General features: G+C 43.3%; 2 protein-coding genes and 1 long non-coding RNA gene across 3 annotated transcripts in view; 1 reads left to right on the forward strand and 2 right to left on the reverse strand.

The window, feature by feature from the left end:
* WWTR1 (WW domain containing transcription regulator 1) overlaps positions 1-24,448 on the forward strand; it is a 123,640-nt gene that overhangs the window by 19,416 nt on the left and 79,776 nt on the right. The window lies entirely within an intron of this gene.
* Positions 92-5,554, reverse strand: LOC311589841. The gene is made up of 2 exons (XR_014776657.1): positions 2,773-5,554; positions 92-1,038 (listed from the first exon to the last, which is right to left on the reverse strand). It is a non-coding gene; the product is annotated as an uncharacterized lncRNA (long non-coding RNA).
* The window catches only part of TM4SF4 (transmembrane 4 L six family member 4), a 124,144-nt gene continuing 110,337 nt past the window's right edge, over positions 10,642-24,448 (reverse strand). Inside the window, exon 6 of the mRNA XM_084768517.1 lies at positions 10,642-19,999. The gene's annotated coding sequence lies outside the window, so the exon portion shown is untranslated. The remainder of the gene's footprint in view (positions 20,000-24,448) is intronic.

Raw genomic sequence — 24,448 nt, forward strand, 5'->3', positions numbered from 1 at the left:
ATGCTCAGCCTGAGTGCTGGGATTGCAGACATATACCCCCATGCCCAGTTGTATTTGCAAACTCTGGCTACCTTACATTCCTTAAGGTTACTTTCTTCTTCCTCTTTTTTTCTCATCTTTCCTCCTCCTCTTCTTTCTGCACTTTTTTTTTTTTTGGTTAGTCTTTGGCTTATTGCCCAAGACTTTTTTCCTCCCCTGTGGAGAGGTGCTGGGGAGTGGCCCAATGAGCAGGACATTACACTAGTGTGATTTAAGAGAGGGCTGGGCATAAATAAAGTATTGGCCAAGCAACTGCTTGGTGGCCTCAGGTCAGAGTGGGCGTTCAACTACCTGTTCGCTCTGTGACAAGATTGGGCAACACCTTGTTTTGGATACTATTTTTGGATGTTCTCCTATGCTGTGTGTGTTTCATCGCCTCATCGCTCACACATTCGGTATGGGCGCCTTTCCAACCGATGCCCTTTTGTAGTCCACAAGGGCGAGCACCTGCAGGATCTTTCCTTGGAACTCATTTAAAAGAGGAGTAAAATTTTACCTCTAACCAAGACTGTAGAGTCTGCTTTGGCATGCGGTGGGGTTAATACATATGTTAATAAAGTAAGAGTCAGTTTTATTTGGCTCATACAAGAGAAGGGGTTTGTTTGTTTTTGTTTTTGTTTGTTTTGTATTGTACTTTTTTTGAGACAGAGTCTTTCTATGTAGCCCTGGATGTTCTGGAATTCTCTATCTAGACCAAGCACTCTGCCTTCTGAGAGGGCTGGGACTAAAGGCATGAACCACTACACTACATGGGCTGTCAAATTGTTAGCTTTGTTTAGTACCTGATTTTAGGGTTTTAGGGGAGGAAAAATCCACTTGAACTATGATGAGGTTTAAGATGTTGATCTGACTTGATTTACCCTAGATTACTGACTACTGGGCCTTTGGGACCCTACTTCCTAAATAGTATTCATTAATACAGAAGATGGGCAGAATAGAATAACTTATATCTGTTTGCTTCACACACAGTTTCCCCAGTTTAAGACCTGCCCCTTTTAGCTTACTTTGGCTTAGAAAGCCATCCGAGATGTTTTTATTTCTCTTAGCCCTGCAGCAAACCTCCTGTTTCATGAGTGACAATTACTCTGCTGTCATTACTCTGTGGTTGTAGCATATTCATTGCTATGAGTGGTTTGTGAGTGTCACCTCGATCCATGAGCTCAGCTGTGTCAGACATCCAGGGCGGGACTTGGTAGAGGCTAACCCGGGAAACATAAGGTACCAAGTGGAGTGTAGCAGTGACTAAGAAGGCAGTACTTGGTTGGAGTCAGGATTTTAATGCACGGGCCTGTTTCCTTATGAGGAGGCACTTGATGGCTTGTAGTCTTAATTTCCACTTAATTATGACAAAAACAAAATTAGAGGTGCTATAACGCTTATGAATAAAGAAGGGCAGGGTAGTCTACTTTAGCAGGTTCTGCTTCATTAATAATCAACTTTTCTTGATATGAAAATGCTTATGATTTGTTTTCCCAATTTTGTAAGAAACAAAAACGTACATACGCTTAGTGCAAGCACTAGTATTCTACTTTTTTCTTTTACTATTTTTCAGTCTCTCTTTCTCTCTCTCACATCTGAAACAGGTTTTTAAATTCTAAAAATTTTTTTATCTAGCTCTGGCTGCTCTGGAACTCGAAACTATAGACCAGGCTGACCTCAAACTCACAGAGATCTGCCTCCTCTGCCTCCTGTGTGCTGGGATTAAAATCACATGCCACCACTCCCTTACTGTTGTTTTTTTTACATTTATTTAAAATTCTGTGTATATGTGTGTGTCTGTGTGTGGGTATGTACATGTGAGGCCAGAGGCATCAGATTCCTTTGAACTGGAGTTACACACATTGTGAACTGCCTGATGTGAGTGCTGGGAATTGAACTCAGGCCCTCTGCAAGAGCACTGCAATCTCTTAACCTTTGAACCATTTCTCCAGCCTAGTATTTGAGAAAGATGCAGCAAATTAGGTACTCCAAGTAGACAAGTTCATCAGTGGGACTAGTTCATCCCATGTAATAACCCAATCTGTAGGGCCTGGGGACAGAGTTTGGGTCTCTATGATCATAAATGTAGCACAATCTAATACTTTTCCATTTTTCTGCTCACTTTGATCTAAAGTCAGACTGGTCCTTCTCAATAAGTCAGGCCTATCCCAGCTGAAACTTCTAGATGTCCAGTGTAAGTGCATGTGCCAAGTGATGGATGTCCATGCCAGTGCACGTGCCAAGTGATGGATGTCCATGTATGTGCATGTACCAAGTGATGCATGTCTATGCATGTTCATGTACCAAGTGATGCATGTCCATGCAAGTACATGTACAAAGTGAGGCCCAAGTTGACTTTGTATCTAGTGTCATTTGGACTCTTCAGCTGTTTGCTTGTCATTTCTCTACCCCGTGGCCTGGTGGGCGCATGGATTCAGGCAGATGTGGGCTTCCACATCCCAGGTAAGCAATCTCAGAAAGGATGAGAGGGTTTTCCCTCCACCTGCAGTGACTGTCAGTGTCTGCTAATATGCCTTCCATAATGTGCTCTGCTTCAGCAGAGCAAGGGATTGGATTAGTCACTGTCCAAGAATCACATAGTTACAATGAAGTAAGAGCAGTTTCTCAGTGGGGGTGGTTATGTTGGTGGGAGGTGGGGTAGAAAGTTCTGTGGCCAGAGGAAGAGATCTTTTCAGCAGATAATAACTGCATATTTAGAATACTGCAAGCCATGAAGGAGACGAGGAACCTAGCCTTACACTGTATGCGACTTGGAAAGGACAGAAATACACCAAGAGGATGTGGCATTACCCAAACTACATAGAAGTAATGAGTAAATTGGAGTTAAGTGTGAGGAGCCTTAGTCACTCAAAGGCTATTGTGAGGTTTTAAGCAATACACAACTTCCTGTCTGTGGTAACTTTATTATATTGTACTTCTCTTATCTGTGGTCACTTAGTAGATTATCAATTCTGAAAGCAACAATCCAACTTCTGCGTTTTCAAACCTACATTTACCCATAGAAAGCATTTCTCACTCATTCCAATAGGTTTGTCAGAAAGCAGAAAGAAGCGATGCTGTTACTCACCAGGCATCATTGTCAGAGACTCAGCTTGAGACGGCTACAAAAAGCCCTTGTTGTAGTAAAGAAGGTCTAATTATTAATCACCGTGTAATGGGTGTGTAATATGTTATATTCAGTGTTATATGTAGGTAAGTATTATTTTGCAGGGATCCAATGTGAGATATGGACTCATTATACCCAGCAAGTTATTTTTTTAGGTGAAAGTGGGTGAGTAGGAGTTTAAAGAATAAAGATGAGGGAAACATGGTGATTGACGGAGACGCTAAGGCTCTTTGGAACCTGGGCAGCTATCCTCATGGCGCTGGCGGGAAGCTGTGTATTCATCTTGAACTGAAGAGGAGAAGAGAACCTGAGGGGTTAATGTTATGGCACTGGACTGTGGTGCATGTAAACATTTTTGAGACTGTCTGCAACACATAGCGTTACTATATTACAAAAGATGGGCATAGTTCATTAAAAACTTCTCCAACTATAATGAGATGCAGGCCACGTCAATATGAATTTTGTCTTCTGCCGAGTTGAGTATTTCTTTGAATTTCTCACTTGGTTTTCATTTCTTCCATAAATTTTCTGTTATCTGGTAAACATTTTCTAGTTGCACCTGGTTACTTTGATCAAGAGGACTGGAAAGTCTGGTTGCTAGCGTCCGAACAGTCCTGGGCATGGTACCACACAGCAGGCTACTGTGGTGCGGTGGCTTCTTGCTTGAGAGTATCCTATTTATTACAGCACTCGGTCCTAGCACTCGGTCCTAGCATTCGTCACTCTTGTTTGGGAACTGTGGTTTTCTGCTTCCTTCCAATAACATTACTTGAATTTAAGAAAAAAAATTACAGAAATATAGTTTCACAAAGACTTCAGTGATTAGGGTTACTGTCTGGAATTTTAAAAAGTAGACAGCAAAGAGGCAAAATTAAGGAGCTGAGTAGTTTAAAAACAAGAATTATTTCTTTATAAAGGGGGGTTTAGAAACCATGGGCTTAGCGAGTTTTGCCCTTTAAAAATGCCATGTTCAGTGAACCTCAAATCCATTCAAACAAAACACCAAGGCAGAGAAAACTTGTCATTCTGTGACATTTTTCAGAGCAATTAAGTGATACTGGCAACAAATTAGCTTCAAGTATCTGTTATTCTTTCAGGAAAAAATTTAATTCTGCCATTGAATCGTTCCTACAAACACATAGAGAGAGAGAGGTAGGAGTTCTTTTATGATCTTCAGATTTGTGGTAGTTCATTTCATCTCTTCTACATCTCTCATCACGAGTAAACAGAAGATCCCAGAGTGTAACAGTGGAACGTTCTAGGCTCTCTCTCTCTCTCTCTCTCTCTCTCTCTCTCTCTCTCTCTCTCTCTCTCTCCTTCCGGCTTTGTGACCTAGAAGGATAATTTATTTCTGCCTGTGAACAGACAGTTATAATTCTTTTTAGTGATGGAAATATTGTGAGTGGGGACTCATAGAGATCTGAGCTGGCATTTGAGGTTATTAAACAGACAAGAACTAGATGCAAATGATATAGACAGTTTATTTCAATCCCTAGAAAAATGTCCTCTGTTGTGTTCAGTAATTCCTCTCTCTCTCCCTCCCTCCCTCCCTCCCTCCTTCCCTCCCTCTCTGGTATGTTGTTTTACAGAGCATAGGAGAAAATGACAGGGTGGAGTTGTAAGATAGTCAACTCCCCAGAGAGTCCTAATGTTCTGTGGAGCTTAATTTGATCCTTCAGAATTGAAGGCAACTCTCTCCTTCCTCCAGGCCTCAGTGAAGGCGATCCTTACAGTCAGTCCCCACATTCGTCTTAGTGGGTGAATTCTGTAGTTGCTGCAGCTTAAGAGCTGACCAAATAGGTTTCAAGAGAATTCTGTCTTATTTGCAGCATTCACACTACTAACCTTTTGACCTCTGCATGTTCCACATGCTGGGTTTCCCTTGTGGCTACTTTTTAATAAGAAGAGACTAGTTGCTCAAGCCTCTCTTTATGGGGCATGGCCTCGTGTACCGGTTAAGTGTATGGGGTCTAGATTCACAATGTTTGGGTTTAGTTCTCAGATCTCTGGCACAAGAGTGCCAGAGGGTAGAGTCTAGCACCAACAAATATATCAGCGTGTAGGTGTTAACTGGAGCTACATTCCTAGTTGGTGTAGTGATATTAGATGCTTATAAAGACTTCTGGTTTTGAGAACAAAATTTAGAAATCAACTCTCATACCACAGCAATATCCAGAGCACGGCAAAGGTGCGGTCCCTAGTTTCCGTGGTGGGAAGATAAATGGCAGCCTGTGCAGTCAGGGTTTGTGCTGTTGTCAAGTCTTGGGCAGTACAGGCAAGCTGAGGGGCTTCTGGACGCCATCAGTTCAAGAGGAAAGGAAAACTCGAATGAAAGTGTCTTTCCTGTGTCCAGTACTGTGTGGTGGGTGAAGAAATCACCTAGGGTATTCTACCTGGTTTCTTTTTCAAAGGGGGTTGGGGGGGGAAGAGGAGAGAAGAGGGGGGGAGGGAGGGAGGGAGAGAGAGGGAGGGAGGGAAAAATCACCTAGTATTCTACCTGGTTTTTTTCAAAGGGGGTTGGGGGTGGGGGAGACACACACACACACACACACACACACACACACACACACACACACACACACACACACACACACGGAGAGACAGACAGAGGAGAGAGAGACAGACAGACAGACAGACAGACAGACATTTCCAGGGGCACACTCCTGAGAGGGGCTTCTCCACACTTCCCTTCATGTGTGTCCTTGGACCCATGGTATAATCCAGACATGTGACTGATGTTGAATGTCATCTGTCCTAGACAGTTGTCCCGGAAACAAGCATGGCTGTTCTTCTTTCTTCATTGTTTTTTATCTTCCCAGGCAGTGAGGTCACTTCAGTGGCAGATTTATCTTATATTTCCTTGTTTGGCCAGTGGCCCAAATGTATCTGCATTGAATGTCCCTGACTATCTGGAGGATATCAACGAGTTGGAGGTGGCATTGTCCCCTGCATTGATTCTGTCCCCAGGAGTCCAGGTAGTGGCCAGGAAAGGAGAGGAGAAGGGACAGGTGTGTTCTCGTTTGCCCTCCCAGCTGGCGCTTCCTTTACGTTTTTAGGTTCCTGCAGGCAGTTTGGAGAAACATAAAGACTTTTGGTCCGGACAGACTTGGGTTCAAATCTCAGCTCTGGCTTTTGTAAGGTTTCCTTTCATCCACAGACTGACAAAGCCCCCCTGTCATTTTCTTCCCCTTAACCTTACTAACAGGGATGTTACACAGCTCTGTTTTTCTCCATTTGTCTGCAAGCACCAGATGTGAGGGTGCGACTTTCCAGAGCCTGACTCATCTGCCTTCAAACCTGGGTTCTCCTGTTCACTTGCTGGGCAGGCTTGCATAGTTTAAGTAGCCTCTTGCCTGCCCTGGGTGATGGTATGAGGGTTAAGGATTAACATGCTAGCCTCTGGTACCAAGATTGGCAGAGACAGACGCTCGCATATTGGGCCCCCACCTCTACCTTGGTGACAACACATTCCATTCAGACTTAGCTCTGTGTTTAATAGCCCTAGGCTTCCATAGCCTGGCCAATTCCAGGAGCCCTCACATTATTTTTTATTATCTTCAAACTTGTACAATACTAATTATTTTCCATTGACTAACAATTTCCTTTGGCCAATTCCATACTTTATTTTTATATCCACACCACGAGTACTGGTGTGGTAGAGTTCACTTATGATGTGATTTACATCGAATTTTCTTTGAACTTTTTATCATGTATGCGCGTGTGGCTGGGTGGAGGCTTGGGACATGTATGCTCTGGCCTATGGCGTAGTGGTCAGAGGACAACTTTTAAGAGTTGGTTCTGTCCTACCCTGTGGGTACTAGGGACTGAACTCAGGCCACTGGGCTTGGGGGAAAGTGCCTTTCCCCTCCTAGGCATCTTGGCCCTGGTTGATATAGAATTTTAAGACTCCAAATACTTTGTCAAAATGGGGATGGCTAAAAATAATGAAAAATGACTGATTCGTGAAAACCTGTGTGGCTGCAGTGGTTGCAACTTGAAGTATACTGTAAGCTACACTGTGTGGCTTGGGCTCATCATGGACTTGGAGAGGGATGGGGGCAGGAAAAGAAGATGCATTACATGGTATTCCAGTCTTACAGTGAGGGAGCTTTATTTATTTATTTATTTATTTATTTATCTATCTATTTATTTCATTTAAACTTTTGTTTGCCTTTGTTTTTCTCTCCTTTTTGAGCTGAAGCCTTGCAACCAACACTGAACTTGAACTCCTTATTGTCCAGCCGTAGACTCTTAAGTATCTGATTACTGTAACCAGCTGCTGGGGGTTGCATGAAATTTGAATCCATTTTTCTCTCCGTTCATTTTGTTGGCCAGGAGCCACTCACAGTGTGACTGACTGCCTTGCCAGGGCACTCTGTGACTCCTAAGTAGAAAATAGTCATTTATCTTAAAGATGGAGAGAAAGTGGGATATGCTAGTTTCACTGCGATAAAAGGCATCAAAATGGCCAATGGAACAACCTTGGGAGAAGATTTTCGGCAGCACGTTTCTCTGCTTTTTACCTAGTCACAGAAACAAACTATCCCCTCACTAGAGTCATCTCTGGCCTCTGTATAGAAAGTAACATTTCCTCCTTCCCGCCTTTCTTTCCTTCCACATTAACCCTCAATACACGCCTTTAATCCCAGCACTTGGGAGGCAGAGGCAGGTGGATCGCTATGAGTTCGAGGCCAGCCTGTCTACAAAAGCGAGTCCAGGACAGACAAGGCTACACAGAGAAACCCTGTCTTAAAAAAAAAAAAAAAAGAAAAGAAAAAGAAAAAGAAAAAGAAAAGGAAAAAAACTCTTGGTCCTGGAGAGATGCCTCAAAGGTTAAGAGCACTGATGGCTGCTCTTCCAGAGGTCCTGAGTTCAGTTCCCAGCAACCACATGGTGGCTCACAACCATCTATAATGTGACATGATGCCCTCTTCTGACCTGCAGGTGTACATGCAGGCAGAGCACTGTATACATAATAATAAATAAATCTTAAAAAAACCCCAACTCTGTAATGTGTTAATAATTTAGCACATGATTAATATATAATTTAATACATCTTTACAAGTCTGAAAATGGCTTCTAATAATGCATGGCAAGATGAAGAGACTTATTGGACGAGCGAAGTACAGAGGAAGAGATACTTTGTGCCTGGACTGGGATCTGAATACATGCGCATAGGACGAAGCCATCCCAGAGCTGAGACTTTAAAGACAGAGCAGAAAAGAGGTTCCTGGTAGCTTTTCTAGTTCAGGGGAAGATAAGAAGTCCAGGGAGGCTCTGAGGGCATGTGAGGTGCAGGCTTACAGTGATGAGTTCTGAGATGAGACAGGAAACGTCTACAGGGACAAAGCAAACGCCTGTTGCTGAGTACAGGAGAACTTAAGCTGTACCGTTCGGATGGCCATGCTCGTCCGAGCCCTCTTGGAATATTCCTGTTGTGTGTTATGAAGGGGTGTCTCTCACTGAAGAGGATATTGACTCAGGGATGTTTCCGCTTACAGTCAGGATGGCCTCCCTCAGACCAATATTGTTCTCAGGCCTTTTTTTGTTTTGTTTCGTTATCTTGGATAAACAGAGACGGGGTGATTCATTTTTCTAGAAAAACAGGATACGGTAAAATACTGCAAGTGACAATGAAACAGACAGGCTCACATACAATAATATTTATAGAGGAACCAAACAGTTTGCACGGCAGACGCCTCCATGGTGTGGCCCTTCTCCCTTTGCCATTGCTTGCCTTGAGTCCTTGGCCAACTTGCTTGTCTCTTTGGATCTCATTTTCCTCAGATGGCAAGCCAGACAACACTACTAAGTGGGCACACTGTGTAGCCAGGAGCAAATACTGTCATAGAGTAGTTGGCCAGTCCAGTAAAGCTTGCTTATCCTTATGCTGGGTGTAAAAGATTGATTCACAGACAAGCCGAAAACTTTGTTTTAAAAGAAAATGGTCAACCCTTTGCAAAAAGAGCAGAATTTTCTGTCGTTGTTCCATTGAAACAGTTATTAATAGTCTGTCATTCTTGTTCTTTAGTTCCCTCTTAAGAAATAGATTTATTCATTTTATTTTATATGTGTTTTGTCTGCATGTATGTATGTGCATACTTGTATGTTTGGTGCTCATGGAGATCAGAACAGAACATCCCATCCCCTGGGACTAGAATTATGTATAGTTGTGAGCTACCATACGGGACCTGGAATTCAAACCTTGGTCCTCTGCTAGAGCAATACGTGCTCCTAACCACTGAGCCATCTCTCAAGATCTTAGTTCCATTTTTTATAGATGCTTTAACATTCACATGATAGCCAAATATTTTAAATCAAATTCCAAACTGAGTCTAATTTTGTGTACTTAAAAAAAAGATTTATTTATTATGTATACAATGTTCTGCCTGCATGTAATAACTGCAGGCCAGAAAGAGGGCAGCAGATATCATTATAGATGGTTGTGGTTGCTGAGAATTGAACTCAAGACCTCTGGGAGAATATATCCAGTACACTTAAGCTTTGATTCATCTCTCTAGCCCAATTCTGTGTCCTTTAAAAGAAACCAGTGGATCAAAGATAAAATTCTTTTTTAAGCAGGTACAAATTGTGTGTGTGTGTGTGTGTGTGTGTGTGTGTGTGTGTGTGTATGTGTGTGTCTCATATAGGTCAAACTTCCTACCCTCTTGCCTTTGTCTCCCAACTCCTGAGATTCCCAACTGGAAATTCATATTTAGCCAAACTGTCATTGTTACTTTAGTTATTTTTACATTAACTATGTAACAGACTATGTCTATAAATCTTAAGACAAAGTATTACTTTAGTTAGTACCTCCCATAGTGATCTGCGCACAAGCCTGCACTTAGGTGCATATGCAAAGCAGTTTTTACAGAGGAAGATTCAGTAGGTGTAGGACATCTGAATGCCGTGGTGGTATTTTCTTTTGAAAGATGGTCATGTCGTTTGTAAAAGGCTTCCTGGACCAATATGGCTTGATTAATTTTGAAAAAGAGTACAGTATCATATGAGATGGAAAGAAATCCTTAATGCTGCTGCCAGTAAGAAGTAATAACTCTCTTGAAGGGCAGATTTTCCAGAGGAAATGAAAGTGGAATCTGGTGTTCAAAAGGGATTTAAGTAAGGCCCTTGGGATGAGCCAGTGGAGCCGGTTGATTTGAATGAGTGCAGCCAGTTCTCTGGATAGGGAAGTTAGGGGTTTTCTCCTTTTGTCTCATTTTATATTTTAGAGTCCACCCTCCCCAACAAGGTGGACCCATTTGATTGTAACAAGATTAACAAATGGACTGGAGCCAGGTGTGACTCCATGCCTGTAATCCCAGCACTCGGGGGGGAAAAAGGGGAAGGTGGATCACTGTGAGTTCAAGAACAGCCTGATCTACAAAGCGAGTCCAGAACAGCCAAGGCTATACAGAGAAACCCTGTCTCAACAAAACAAAACAAAACAAAACAACAACAACACAAAAATCAACAACAACGAAGCCAGGCTGTGATGGCCCATGCCTTTAATCCCAGCACTTGGGAGGCAGAGGCAGGCTGATTGCTGTGAGTTCGAGGCCAGCCTGGTCTACACAGTGAGTCCAGGATAGTCAAGGATACACAGAGAAACCCTGTCTTGAAAAACAAAAAACAAGAAAAAACAAACAAACAAACAAACAAAAGCAACAAAAATAAGTAAAGGGACTGGAGGTATAGTTCAGTGGTAGAGCACATAGCCACAGCTTCATTCCCTAGTGTGGGTGCAGGGAGAGATAATGAAAAGAAAATCGGAGCCAGGCATGGCATGGTGGTGCACGCCTTTAAACCCAGCACTATGGGGGCAGGGGCAGGGGCAGGGGCAGGTGAGCCTCTGAATTTGAGACCAGTCTATTCCAGGTCAGCAAGGACTACACAGAGAAACTCTTGTCTTAAAAAAAGAAAGAGAGAAGGAGAGAAAGAAAGTTTGATAGATAGATAAGCGAAGGCATGCAGCCAGTGCACACAGGCTGGGCCGAGATGCACTATCTTGGAGGAGGCAATGCTTTTTCTTGGCTTCCCTCAGAGCGTTTACCTGCTTAGCTTTTGCTATGGGCCAGGTCTTCATTCTCGCCTCTGCTTCCTTATTGCTGGTGGCAGCACATTCCGTCTTCAAACCATCTCATCAGGCCGCTGAGAGGAGCATTAGCTATTCCTGGGTCAGCCCTTTAAACTGTTTCCCACATGAGTCTGCCCACTGCCCTGTAGTTCTTGATCTACTTTCTGCTTTTTTTTTTTTCTAGGATGCTGGTAGCTAGGAGGAGGCTAGGTGAGTGCATCAGACCCCGAAGAGGAGGAGGAGCCCCTCTCCTCCCCCCTCGGAAAGCATAAAGACCAGCATGCTACCTCTACTTTGGAGAGAAGTGGCTAAGTATTTCCAAATAGTCTCAGGCCTGCATTTCAAAAAACAACCACGGTCCGTTTTGAAAGTTCTCCGAGATTGCATTCACCTAGCCAGACCTTTAGGCTGGTATGTGAAAAGCAAGCAGATGGAAGAACAGAGCATTAAAAATGTTAGTAAGAGAGAGATGAGAAGGCAGTGCGGGTGGTAAATGGAGAGATGCCGGAGAGGGCATGAGAGGACGCCAGGTCCATGGTTAAAGGAACTGTTTGTTTATATAATTAGAAGTGTTGAGACTGGCTTTGCCACGGATGGAAGGAACAACTCCCAATTTTCATGCTACTCCCCATCGACCCGAGCTTTCTGCTTGTGGAGAAATTCAGTGGCTTCTCTCCCAGTGACTCTTGGGAATCAGTGGCCCAAGGTGGTGAGCCTCTTGATGGTGGTACCCTGAAGAGGAGATATCACTTAATTAATGGGAAATGAGGAGGACTCATTCAAATATCACTCATCAGACAGAGGAACTAATCGCAAATGATGTCTTTCTACATCCAACTGCCCAGGTGTACTACCGTATTGGTAGGTGGAGGCTTCAGTTTGGGGCTTTTGTTTTTTCCCTTAAAACCTTGGCCTTTGGTCTAGATTTTATGCAGCTTCCGTTGTAGCTATTGCAAATATCAGGCCGCAGTTGCAGTTTGACAGAGTTGTATGAAAACTGCATTCCTGCTTGTTTATCTTGTATTTATTTTTATCAGACCATCTGGCTTAGAATAAACCCCTTCGCCGGGTGTGGTGGCACACACCTCTAGTCCCAGCAGAGGCAAGTGGGTCGATTTGAGTTTGAGGCCAGCCTGGTCTACAAAGTCCAGGACAGCCGAGGCTACCCAGAGAAACCCTGTCTCGAAAAACAAAACAAAACAAAAAAAACAAAACCAAAGAAAATTAGTTTCTTCCTTGATTAGTTGGGAGGTAGGATGAAAAATTCCAGAGTGTAAACCGGCCTTTTGGCCTAACTCGGTCTGGGACATGCGATGAATCACCAGGTCTCCCCTATTTGCCAAAGGAAATAATGACCATCATGACCGTGGGCTCAATGCAAGCCCAGGCAGCAAAGTAAATGAAAGTGGTTGTTTTGAAAGTTTACCAAGTCCCAGTGGGATTTGCCGTGAATATCAAAAAGGCTAGAGGAGCCAGAGACTACCCTTGGGGCAAAGTCACAGAACCTATGCAAAAACTGTAGTGTTAATTGTAAGCTCCTCTGGCCGCTTTGCTCCCTCCCCCTCCCAGCTCTCTCTTCCAGACGGTTCCATTCATACCATCCTTTCATCACTCTGGCTCTTTCTGTCTTAGCCATTTTGATCCTTACAATTTTCTTTCTTTTTCCCTACTCTGCATTTTGAAACTCTTTGGGTTTTTCTGTTTTTGATTAAAATAAGTCAAAGTACTTATAAGATGTGAAGAAAAACTGGAGTTAAACATTTTTTTGTTGTTTTCATATGGTGGTCTCGATCAAACCCAGGGCCTATACATGCTAGGCAGGCACTCCCATAGTCAGCTATGTCTCCAGCCCTCTGAGTGTCTGAGATACGGACTAAATATCACCTTTAACTACGTCTAAGTCTCCCCTAGGACCCCAATATAGAATATTCTTCTCTCTGCAGATGTCAGGGGTTTGTAAACTTCTAAAAAAGGCTAACAGTGAGTGTTCTTGTACTCAGCACTTGACACAGTTTCTGTTGTTCCTAATCAACTTTGTAATTGAAGTATTGATTGACAAAATATAAATGAGTGAACACAGCATGTTTCAAAAAGACAAAAACAAAACCAGAATGCTTTATTTTTAAAAAAACAAAAGGACAGCTGGATGGAGCCTGTAGCCTGTTAGCTGACCTCTGACCTAAGTTGTCTTCTGTGTAGCTTTACTGGTTTTGCACATATCTTGTCTTAGCTTATGTTAATAGATTTTTTTTTTTTAAAGGACAGTGTTAGGTCTTTTTTCTTGTGTAATTCTCTGGGTGTTGTACAGGTAGGAAAGTATTCAGTTGATGTCTGACAAATGAGTGGCCTGCAAATGAATGGAGCCTGTGTTCTGAAGTTGGCAACCTCAGTGCCCTCTGAGTGGCTGAGTTCTTCCAGCATTCTAATGCTCTTCTCTGCCCCTCCCCACCCTTGTTGTAGCTTGTTCTGCTAGAAAGGGAGGCAAGAGAACACCCTCCCAGTCACTCCTTTGAGCAGTTACCCTTTACAACTGAAATAATTATTTTATTGTGTTGGAAACTGTTTACTTTGCCAAGTTAATATAAGGTCTCTTTAAATGCACAATTAAAACGAAAAGTAGCCATTTGTAACTTTAGGGGCATAAGTGTATGTAAGTGATCTAAGTGAACATAGGCACCCCTGAGTTATCCCCAAGGGCCCCAGGAATGGGTTTTACTAGTTTATGCATCACAAGACAGTACTTTGCATATTGGAAGAGGAAAAGAATCTAAAGAAAAACCAAGCAACAAGAAGTTTGGTTTTTTTTTTTGAGCCGGTATAAATTTTGTATTATTTTAGTTGCATCTGGTCATTTTTTCGGTGTCATTGGATAGGCAGCTTGCATGTCTTGGTATTGGAACACTGCCTCAAAGGGACAGGCAATGACTTTCTCTTCCATGTAGTATTAGTGACAGTCTCCTCTCCTGACATAGGGTCAGTTCTTTAGCCTCTAGTACTTTTGCTTCTGCCTGTTAACTGGACTGTTGGGATCCTCTGAATTCATTTAGGGACAATGACATAAACAACCCTGTGTAAATGAAGTGTTGCTTTCATTTCACTGGAAATAAGGCAGATGAGGATCTTGGAAAAGGAAGGCTGTTATTTCCTCTGTGGAAACTTTTATCTTTGTTTTCTGGTGACTGTAAAAAAACAATAGGTTGCTGTGGGGTTTCAGTAATCAAGGAGGAAATAGCATGTGAGTGACTGCAAGTTGGTTGGCGGGGATAAGGCTGGCTCTTTGGAAGATGAGGACAAATCTAGTTAGCTGTCTCTGTAAAGGCCCAGAGACTTTACATGCCACAAAGCTGTGTAATCTCTGTTGAAGGTGCCCACCTCTGCTGCGGCAGTGTGAAAAATGGCCAATCTTAATCTATACACAAGTACATTTATGCTCAACCTAGCTCACCATTTTGGATTCTCAAGTGTTACAAAGAATTATTCTTTTAACTTGCTTCAGCTAATTAAAAATGTAGAAATCATTCTTAGGTCGTCCAGTCTTAGATTGTCTGTCTCACAGAAAATGGAGGGAGATGGGATTTGGCTGCATTCCATAATCTCTAATGAATTATTAGCAAACTAATTTCCTGATGGGAGTAGTGGAGAATATTCTATGTCTTTTATTAGGTAATTAGTTTATAGTCAGCTAACCCATACTGGGGGTCTGGATGACACTTGAATCAGGTCTAGGCCCTTGACTGGGAATGTAAAGTTGAACAGTGACCCTTGGCTATCCATCTGGCTTATGCTGAGATTACGCAGCATGTCTTGGCTTTATCTTTAGATGCTTGTTAAGCTTGCCTCAAACTCAGTCCTTGCACCTCATCCTCTTAGCTACACTGATGATAAGGTCACCACAATGCCCAGTAAACCACATGACCTCCCAGGCTCCCTGTAGATCTTATCTTTATCACATGATTTAGCTCTCTTTGATAGTTTCTTCAATTTGTCTTTCTAAACATTATTTAAATTATGTGTGGAGAAACTCAATATTTGCTAATTCTTTGGGTCTTGGTGGTGGTAGATTTGTGTTTTGGGGAAAAAGGTTGTCAGGAAACAAGCTATATTTCATTAGCTCAGTTGCATTTGTTTTCTCTGCTATGTAGACTTTCTTACTATTAAAACCAACATGATAGATAAGTAATCTAGTAAAGCAAAGTAATAAAACGATTGTGAATAGTTAAAGCTTCATATGTGATGGCACACCTGTAATCCCAGCATTCAGGGAGGCAGAGGTAGGCAGATCACTGAGTTTGAGGCCAGCCTGATCTACAAAGGAAGTCCAGGAGAGCCAAGGCTATGCAGAGGAACCCTGTCTCAAAACAAATAAACAACAAGAAAACAGAAAACAAAATAAACAAACCAAAACCAAAAAACAAAAACAGAAGCCAATGAGAGAGAGAGAGAGAGAGAGAGAGAGAGAGAGAGAGAGAGAGAGAGAGAGAGAGCTCATATACATAAAGTAAATGAATAAAATCTTTTTAAAAAAAGAAATGAAAACATTCATCTGTTTTATTTGTGTGTTTTGCCCGAGTGCATGTATGTGCACCATGTTTGTGCCTGGTGTCTGTGGAGGTCAGAAGAGGGCGTTTGATCTCTGGAACTAAAGTTACAGACTGTTGCAAGTTGTCCTGTGGGTACTGGGAACTGAACTTGGGTCCTCAGAAGAGCAGCTGGGGCTCTAACCCGTGCAGCCCCCTGTCAAGCCCCTCAGACACTGACCTTTGTTCCTACTTTATATGTTTAGTTCTTTATTCAGCCTCTGCCGTGTGCCAGGCACTAGTCTACACCCCTCGGCTCGCTCGCTCACTAGCATGCTTCAGTTATGTATTGGAAAATTTCTGCCTGGTGCTTTCGAATTATCAGAGCCAACTGAGGAGACTCACGGGTCTTGGTTGGCTTTCCCAGAAGTCCCTGTAAATTGTTAATCATGCTGACTCCTCACTGACAGAATGAAGTTTGGTTACATTTCATTTGGAAAATGCTTCCATTAAGAGTTTAGGGAAAGCCAAGCAAGTGAGTCTTTGAAAATTGCTCCAACAGCATCACGTGGTTGTGAGCACTGGCACTCAATGCTTTGGGGAGCTTGGTCGGGACAATGGAATGTTCAAAGGTAGCCTGGGATACATAGGGAGCGTCCCTCTTCCAGCAAACCACCAACCTGAAAGTTACAATGCTGTATTCACAAAAGGATACAAAATATGATCCATACTGTCAGCTTTGTATGCCGTGGTAGTGAGTTCATAGTCGTGATATATATATTGTCCTTTATGGGAAAAAGTTCTCATTGACTCCGAGGGCTGATCTTGGCTGTCAACTTGACACACTTGGGAAAAAGGGACCCTAATGGAAGACTTTCCTCTGTCGGATTGGTCTATGGGCATAGCCCACTGATGGCGGTGCTGTCCCTAGGCAGGTAAGTCTCGGTTGTATAAAAAAAAGATGCCTCATTGATCCAGGGGGAAGCAAGGCCATAAGCAGCATCCTTCCCTGATCCCTGCTTCCGGTCCTGTCTTGGCTTCTCTACATGATGGAATGTAACCTCGAAGCCAACTGAACTCTTGCCTCTTCTGAGTTATGGGGCTTAGCATAGCAGCAGAAAGCCAGCCAGAACGCTGTGAGTTTATGCAATGGATACTGAAATGTCTCAAGAAAGGCCAGGTGTGGTGGTGGTGCAACCCTTTAACTCCAGCACTTAGCGGGAGGTGGAGGCGGGAAGGTCCCCGGCCTATATAATAAGTTCCAAGACAGCCAGAGCTACACAGTGAGGTCATGTCTCAAACAAAACAAGACAAAATTAAAAGTGGTAAGAAAAACTGAAAGTGCTTAATAAATACTTAGTAATGCCCGGTAAAGTTCCTCATGCGTGCTGCCACAGGTCTGGAATCCTAGCACTTGAATGGCTGCGGCAGGAAGGTCATGAGGGCCAGGCTCTGCCCTACTAAAGAAATATGTGCCTCATGGCTCTGCCTTCATACCACGTTTAAAAAAAAATATGGGGGTGGTATTCTTAGGCTGTTGTGATAATACAACTGTAACTGTAATAACACGCAATAGGAAAGCTGACACTTCCTGTCACACACGTCTCCACAGACTGCTGTCCTCTCTGCCTTACATTTCCTCAGTGGTGACTTACCGGTTTTTCAGAATCAAATCAAATCAAATCAAACCTGGCCTCAGATCTTTCACACAATTACAGCCGTCTCTGGAAAAAAGGTCTCCCCTCCTGGGGTCTCCCCAGAACCTTCCTAGGGACTTGGGGATGTACAGTTCCCCCCTGGTATCCTGCTGTCTTGGAGGAACTGTACTTCCAGGTAGGTGTTTATGTCATTAGCGGACAGTGAGCTGTAGGAAGCTGGGGCCTGGCTTACCCGACACTTGCTATTCGGACAAACCTGGTGAGCTTCTCTACCTTCCCCCTCCCCACAGAGACACTGTTAATGTGCAAAGAAATTGAGTAGCTTACTCAGTCACCACCCTATACATATAATAGGGTTGGGATGCTAAGCCAGGGCTCTGTGACAGTCTTCCTCTCATCTGGACACTCTGATCAGAGAAGCCGCCATTGGAGTGATCTCCTGAGAAATACTGGGTGCTTTCTCCTCTCACAGTTCTGTATCTTTCGTGGCCTTGGTCTTCCATAATCTGGAGGTTTTAGGTTAAAGTTACTGACTAGATGGGGTCTGTTCCTATTGGAGGGGATGTTGAAACATTTTAGAAATATTAATGGCATAGGGATTCATTGGACGACACTAATTTGAACCAGTAATATTTTGGGGAAACTAGGGCATGTGCCTTTGAGAGTGTCAACTTTGTGGCTGGAGAGATGGCTCAGAGGTACGAGTGCTTACTGCCCTTACAAGGGATGCGGGTTTGGTTCCGAGCACCCAAATTAGGTAGCTCACAACTTCGAACACCAGGGGACACCCTCTTCTGGCTTCTGTGGGTACCTGTGTGCACATGACGCAGGCATTGGCAAATACACGTCAAATAAAGCTAATCAACATATGCCTGTATATGTCCAGGCTGCTATAGTGCAATAAACCGGCTGGCTTATGAATGCTCCACATTTATTTTCTACAGTTCTGAAAGCTGGAAAGTTAAAAGATGATGGTTGGCAGATGTTGTTGCTGGTTCTCAAATGGTTCTGTCTTTCTGAGTCTCTCACCAAAGGGATGTGTCTCTCTGGCCTCTTAGCAGACACTGCTATCACTCATGAGCCTTCAGGATCTAGTCCTTTCAAAAAGACCCCATCTTGGGAGTTTATATTTCAATGGGTGAATTTAGTAAGGGCAAATCAATCATGGCATCTGCTCATACTCTTTTCATCTTTTTGTTCCCAGTACTTCAGTGAGCAGGGTCTTGTGTTCAGAGTGGGAGCTGTTAGTGGCTTCTGGGAATGCCTGCTGTTTGGAGTGGGTGTGTATATGTGTAACGTATGACTACATTTCAGTAACTAGGAGAAAAATCTCAGCAACTCTGCTCGGACAAACTTCTGGTCTAAACCTTAAATCTTTGAGCGCTAGGTTCTTGTATCCGATGGCCTTTGGATATGTCCCTGAAAAGGTACTATGCTGTGGTCCAGCACATTTGCTTCAATGTGGGACCTCACACATCACTTCTTTACTAAAACTGTCCATCTGGCCTTCAAGTTCCCTCTGTGTACCTTTTATGTTTCTCAGTTTCGGTCTAGGTCATCACACTCTTTGCTTGGACCACTGCACTAGTCTCCGACTGGCTGCCTCCCATGACTGGTATTATTATTATTTTTTTGACTTACTTATTGTCATGTTGTGACAAGAATGTTTTCTAATAGAATGGATGTTTGTTTGTTTGTTTGTTCGGGACAGGGCTTCTCTGTGTAGCCTTGGCTGTCCTGGACTAGCTTTGTAGACCAGTCTGTCCTCGAACTCACAGAGATCCTCCTGCCACTGCCTCCCAGGGTCCTGGGATTACAGGTGTGCATCACTGCCCCGGGAAGGATGGATGTCTTCATATTGTCCGTATGATTTAAAGCACTCCATTTGGCATTTCAGGTGAAGTCTATGTACCTTTCGGAGCCCAGAAGGCCACCAAGAGTGTCTGGTCCACTATTGTCCAGACTTACCTTACTGTTTTCCTTCTACACACTGCCTTGTCCTCAGGCACTGGGTCCTCTCAGTGCTTTTTCCTGTGTCTCCTCAGTCATTCTTCCCTTCAGGCTTAAACAGCTACTGCTCACGTCCTTCCCAGACACTTCTGACTCTTGGCTCTGTGAGTGATGTAGAAATTAATGTTTTCACTTTCTGGTCAGGCTTGGTTTCTCCTGGCACCTATCCTGACCTGCCTTCTGGTTTGCCAGAGTGTGTGATTGGAGGGGGATGGGTTATAAAGATGGATCTGTACCCCTTCAACAGGAAGGACAGGACTTGAGGGCTCAAGGTTAGGAGCCCTGGGCTGGCCTGACATCTGCCTCCAACACTCCCTGTAGTGAAATACTGAGCAGCTGGTCCTCCTGTGGGCTGGGAGGAATGGGGCTGGGCTAGGGCCCTGGATTAAGGCAGCCCTGTAGCAGCAGCTGTGATATTGGGAACACCTGACCCTCCTGGAAGTCCAGGGGCTCTGTCTCTGACCTCTTCCCTTCATTTCCTGCATTCTCTAAATTACAGCAGAACACTGAAATAGAACCAGGGGAGTAGAGCACGTCCTGCATGCAGACAGTTCAGTTTCCTGAAAGTAGTCCCTCTTTTAGCTGAGGTCGTCTTCTACATAGTGTGTGTGTGTGTGTGGTGTTTGTGTGTGTGTGTTATGTGTGTTGCTGTGAGCAACAGTGAGCAGGCCTTATCACAGAAAGTTAGGCTCCAGTCTTGGTCTAGCAGCAAAATTTTAGGCGAATTACTGAGCATCTGACCCTCAATTTCTTCACCTACAAAATAGGGCAATAATACTAGAACATGGAACGAATATTAGGAGAACCTAAAGCAAATGGTTTTCCTGTTATAAAATGTGAATATTTTGCATATGCTGCTGTCAAGATTACACTTGCTGCTTCTAATAAAGTATGCAAGCCTTTTGCTCTTTGGGTAGACTCACCAGCTCACAGGGTATTGTGAATGTATCCTAAGCCCTCAGCTGTAGCAGCACCCCATCCCTGACTGTGGATGTAGAGAGCGCATTCCTCACCGATCTGTGCAGCCTCTCAGCTGCCTTCTTCTACATGGCATTTACTAGCACCAGAGAAGCATTTTTACCACAATAGCATTTTTTTTCCCCACTGACATTAGCTCATAATCCAATCATTATTAGGAGAAAATGTCAGTTTTTTTTTCCCTGCATTAGTAAGGACGTGAACAAAGAGAACCGTGTAACACAAAAACTTTCTGTGTGGAATAGAAAACAAATATCATCCCGTTCATGATTTCGTCAGTGGCTCATGATTTTGTTCATGGCTCTACCTCCACGCGACCCAGAGAGTGAAATGGAATGAGGACTGGGAATGGAATAGAATTATGGAAAGGGGAGGAAACCCCCAGCTTTATAATAATTAGCATTATTAGGAAGTAACTGTCCTTTGAATTCTATTTTAGCTAAAGATATTATAAAGCAGTGTTTTTATGTGACTTCCCTTTGTGCTTGAGACATGCGCAGCCAGTTCTTCATAAATCTTAGTTAAGATGTCAGGATGCCACTGAGAGCTGCTCTTCATGTGTGTTCCCTTGTCCAGTTATTAACAAAAGACCCTTTATGTCTCTGCCCAGCTTGATCTCAGACGTGGACTCCATGTTCCCTCATTATTTCATAGATTCTTGTTTCTTGACTGACTTAGTAAATCAGTTCTCAAGGGCTTCGTGGGAAGTGGGAGGGGCCTGAGGGAGACGTGCTCACTCCCAGGGAGGGCAGAGACGAAGGGAGCCTGGCCTCTGGTAACCCACTCAATCCCACTAAGGCTGCACATGCCCTCAGCTTTTAAAACTTTAGCCCAAAGTTAGTATCTTTTGAAGTTTGTAGGAAGAATTTTTTTTTTTTTTAACATGTGAGGTCCAGAGAGGAGCCTGGTTATTTATTCTTTTATCTTTTGGGTGTAAGATTAGGCTTTTCTTATAAAAATACGTGAGCACCAGCCCAGTGATCTTTAACAGCGGTGGGCCCATCAGCTGCCTGAAGGATTTAGTGATCCCTTAAGCTTTGCCAAAACACTAAGAATGTAACATTTATATAATTCCTGATTGTGTCACGGCTCTTCTTGCCATAGGTAATCTATTGTATATATGTGTAATAATATAAACGTATATGTACAAAATTAAAATAATAATTAAAAAAAAAGGAGTTGTCATATGACAGCCAGGTGCTCTGGAGACCGAGGCAGGTGGAGCTCTGAGCTTGGGGCCAGCCTGGTCTACGTATTGAATTCAAGGACAGCTAAGACTACACAGTGAGATCCTGTCTCAAATCAGTTTATTTTATGATAATAGTCCCTGCACTTTTGGTTCCCACTGAGATCTTGGGCTTTCTAATGTAATGTCTCCAATCACTTAGGACCCAGTATGACTGCTGGCATTTCAGAACTACTTCAGACTCAGGCTGAAAGAAAAAACTGGCAGAAAAATGCATCAGGTTGCCTCTGTTCCCAGAGCCTTAGCTGTTCTTTCATTTAAGCACCCAGCTTGCTCCAAAAGCGCTGAAATACACGGGAATGAATGCTCATTCAAAGCACGCCGAGGATTTTAGATGCCCTCCTACGCCATGGCTGAGGGTGAAACTTCTTACGGAATTCTGCCTTCAGGACCCAGGGCTTCTCTCAAAGCTCTGTGGAGACACATTCCCCCCTCCACGAGAAAGCTTTATTATTTCCTTGTCCCCTCCCCCTAAACTATTTGATGTTGGCAATTGCATGCTGGTGTGTTTTTTTCTTTTTTTTCTTTCTAGTGTGGTCTAGTGTGTGGCCATTAGTGGTGAATGGGACGATTACATACAGTCCATCCTCTGATGGAATTTAAAAATCTGGCAGAAATATTACTTACCGCAACCAGCAGAGTAAACTGTGGATCAGTGCAGCGCAAAGTGTAATGTGCCCCATCTTTAACATCTTGCTTGTGTTGAGTTTCTTTTGCCCAAGGCAGCCGCTCTGTATCACAGGTTACTCCCGCTTGCTTGACTGCCTTCAGGATCACTGGTGGATGTTGTGAACATGCATATATTATTTCTCTAGTACACCTGAAGTCTTTTAGAGGGGGTGAGAAATAGATCTGATAATTCTTTTAAGTCTAATTTTTTTTCCCACCCCATAGCACTGCAGATTTGTTTCCAGGATATATTATAGGATGGATAATTGGAATATGTTAGTTTTGGGAATATTTGGGCTGATGGTGAACTAAAGACATACTAGGTCTTAGCTACTGGGAAGCTTTTATGTGATCACTCAGTCTCATGAAGGGAGGAAATGATCATGCTGGGTCATTTGAGTTGTTGCTTTTGAAAAATCTACTCCTTAACATTTGCGTGTTTTTGAACTTAGTAGTGTTGATTCCTTAGAACCCGGACGTTGTTCTGTGTTTCACTAAGGTACTAAGGACTGCGGTGTTGGTTTAAAGCAATCATTAGTTTGCTCTCACAAGTCTGTCATGCGAACACAGTGTCTTTGGAGTTGGCGGGCGGCTGGAACATCTGTTTTCAGGGTGGCTGTCAGCTGGGTTCAGTGACTTCTTCTCTGGGCGCCTTTCTGTGATTGCTTGAGTTCTCTTACGGCATGACAGCTGGGTTTCCGGGGTGAGCGTTCCTAGACATAGAAAATAGAAGGCTGGCTTTGGGGGTGCATGTCTGTAAACTGTAACCCAGCTCCAGGAAAGGAGAGCCTGGAGGAAGAGGAGTTTAAGGTGAATTCTAGGCCAGCCTGGAGTACCTAAGATCCTGAAAAGGGGGACAATGCTGTGTCAATGCCATTCCTTAGGCAGGCCACAGCTCTTGGTCAATTGGAAAGTGTGTATGTTAGTGGCATAAGTTTTCATCGGTTATCTGTTTTCTGGAAACTACTTTGGTAGTGGGTGTCTTGCAGACGCTACTCAGACAACACGGATAACACAAAAACGGGACTAAATTCAACTGTATTTCTGTATGTATCCTGATGTTCTTTGACTGTGCTTGCCTACAATGCAAATTTTAAGCAGGCAACTTCATGACTTGTAGAAACATTTTATTGAGATTTCATTTAGTTATCAAATGAGTAACCCTAGTGGCACTGTCTTGAGAAAACTGGCCTCATTTCATCCGAGAAGTGAGGGAAATACCAGGCCTGTGCCAGTTTTACTGGTCCCATTCAAGTAAGTGAAGTGTCAAATAGGAGGGGCCCGGGATCCCAGTTTGGGCTGGCAGAGGAGGATTGGGAACGTATATTATCATCAGGGTTAGAGAGAAGGCTCCTTGCTGCCCTTTATTCCTTTTGGTATTGTCATCTTAGCTAATGAAGGGCTTACCATGTTCCCAGCACTTTGTTTACAGCACTAGGTTATGTTAATGCAGGAGGCTATGGTCTGTGTAAAGTCTTAGCTATTGCTATTGATTCTTGGTCATGATAGTAATGCTTGAAGATGTTACTGTTTTTCCCTTGCCAATTTTGTTACCATGTAGTGTATATTCTGTTGCCTTTTAATCTTTGCAACGCTTAATATTTTGATGATTTTAAACAAAATGAAGCATCCCCTTTGAGGTTTCTTGTGTCAATTACCTTGGTATATTTTACTTTTAAGTTTAAAACTCCGATAATGATAATGTTGAGCGTTTTTATTTAGGAAGTCAGTACATGGTCAGAGTTGGCAGAATTTTAAGTCTTATTTCCACCCAGCACTCTTTAGTTTGGGCATTGGCTGCAATGGACAGACACTTCTTTTCAACAGAGTTCAGTTGGCAGCCAGTGTACACCTTCCTTTATTTTGGCAAAAAAATTTTTTTCCTGGGCAAATACTTAACCAAATCCTGCTTTTCATCTGTTTTTGATGGCACCAGACCATATTTCCTAGCCATTCGCAGACAGTGTCTGTCTGGCGGTGAGATTTTCCGGGCACAGAGCCCCTAACTGGTACTGGCCAGCTTCTTGAACTTCAGTGACATACTTGGTTATTTGCTCTGTGTTTTCTGCCATGGGAACCAATAATCGATGTCCCCGTAGGACAGAAAAGTGTCAAGATCCTCTGTTGTTAATTAGCCAAACCCCTATCCTC

The sequence above is a fragment of the Acomys minous genome (assembly GCF_964271855.1).
Source record: "Acomys minous genome assembly, chromosome: 19".
Taxonomy (NCBI): Eukaryota; Metazoa; Chordata; class Mammalia; order Rodentia; family Muridae; genus Acomys; species Acomys minous.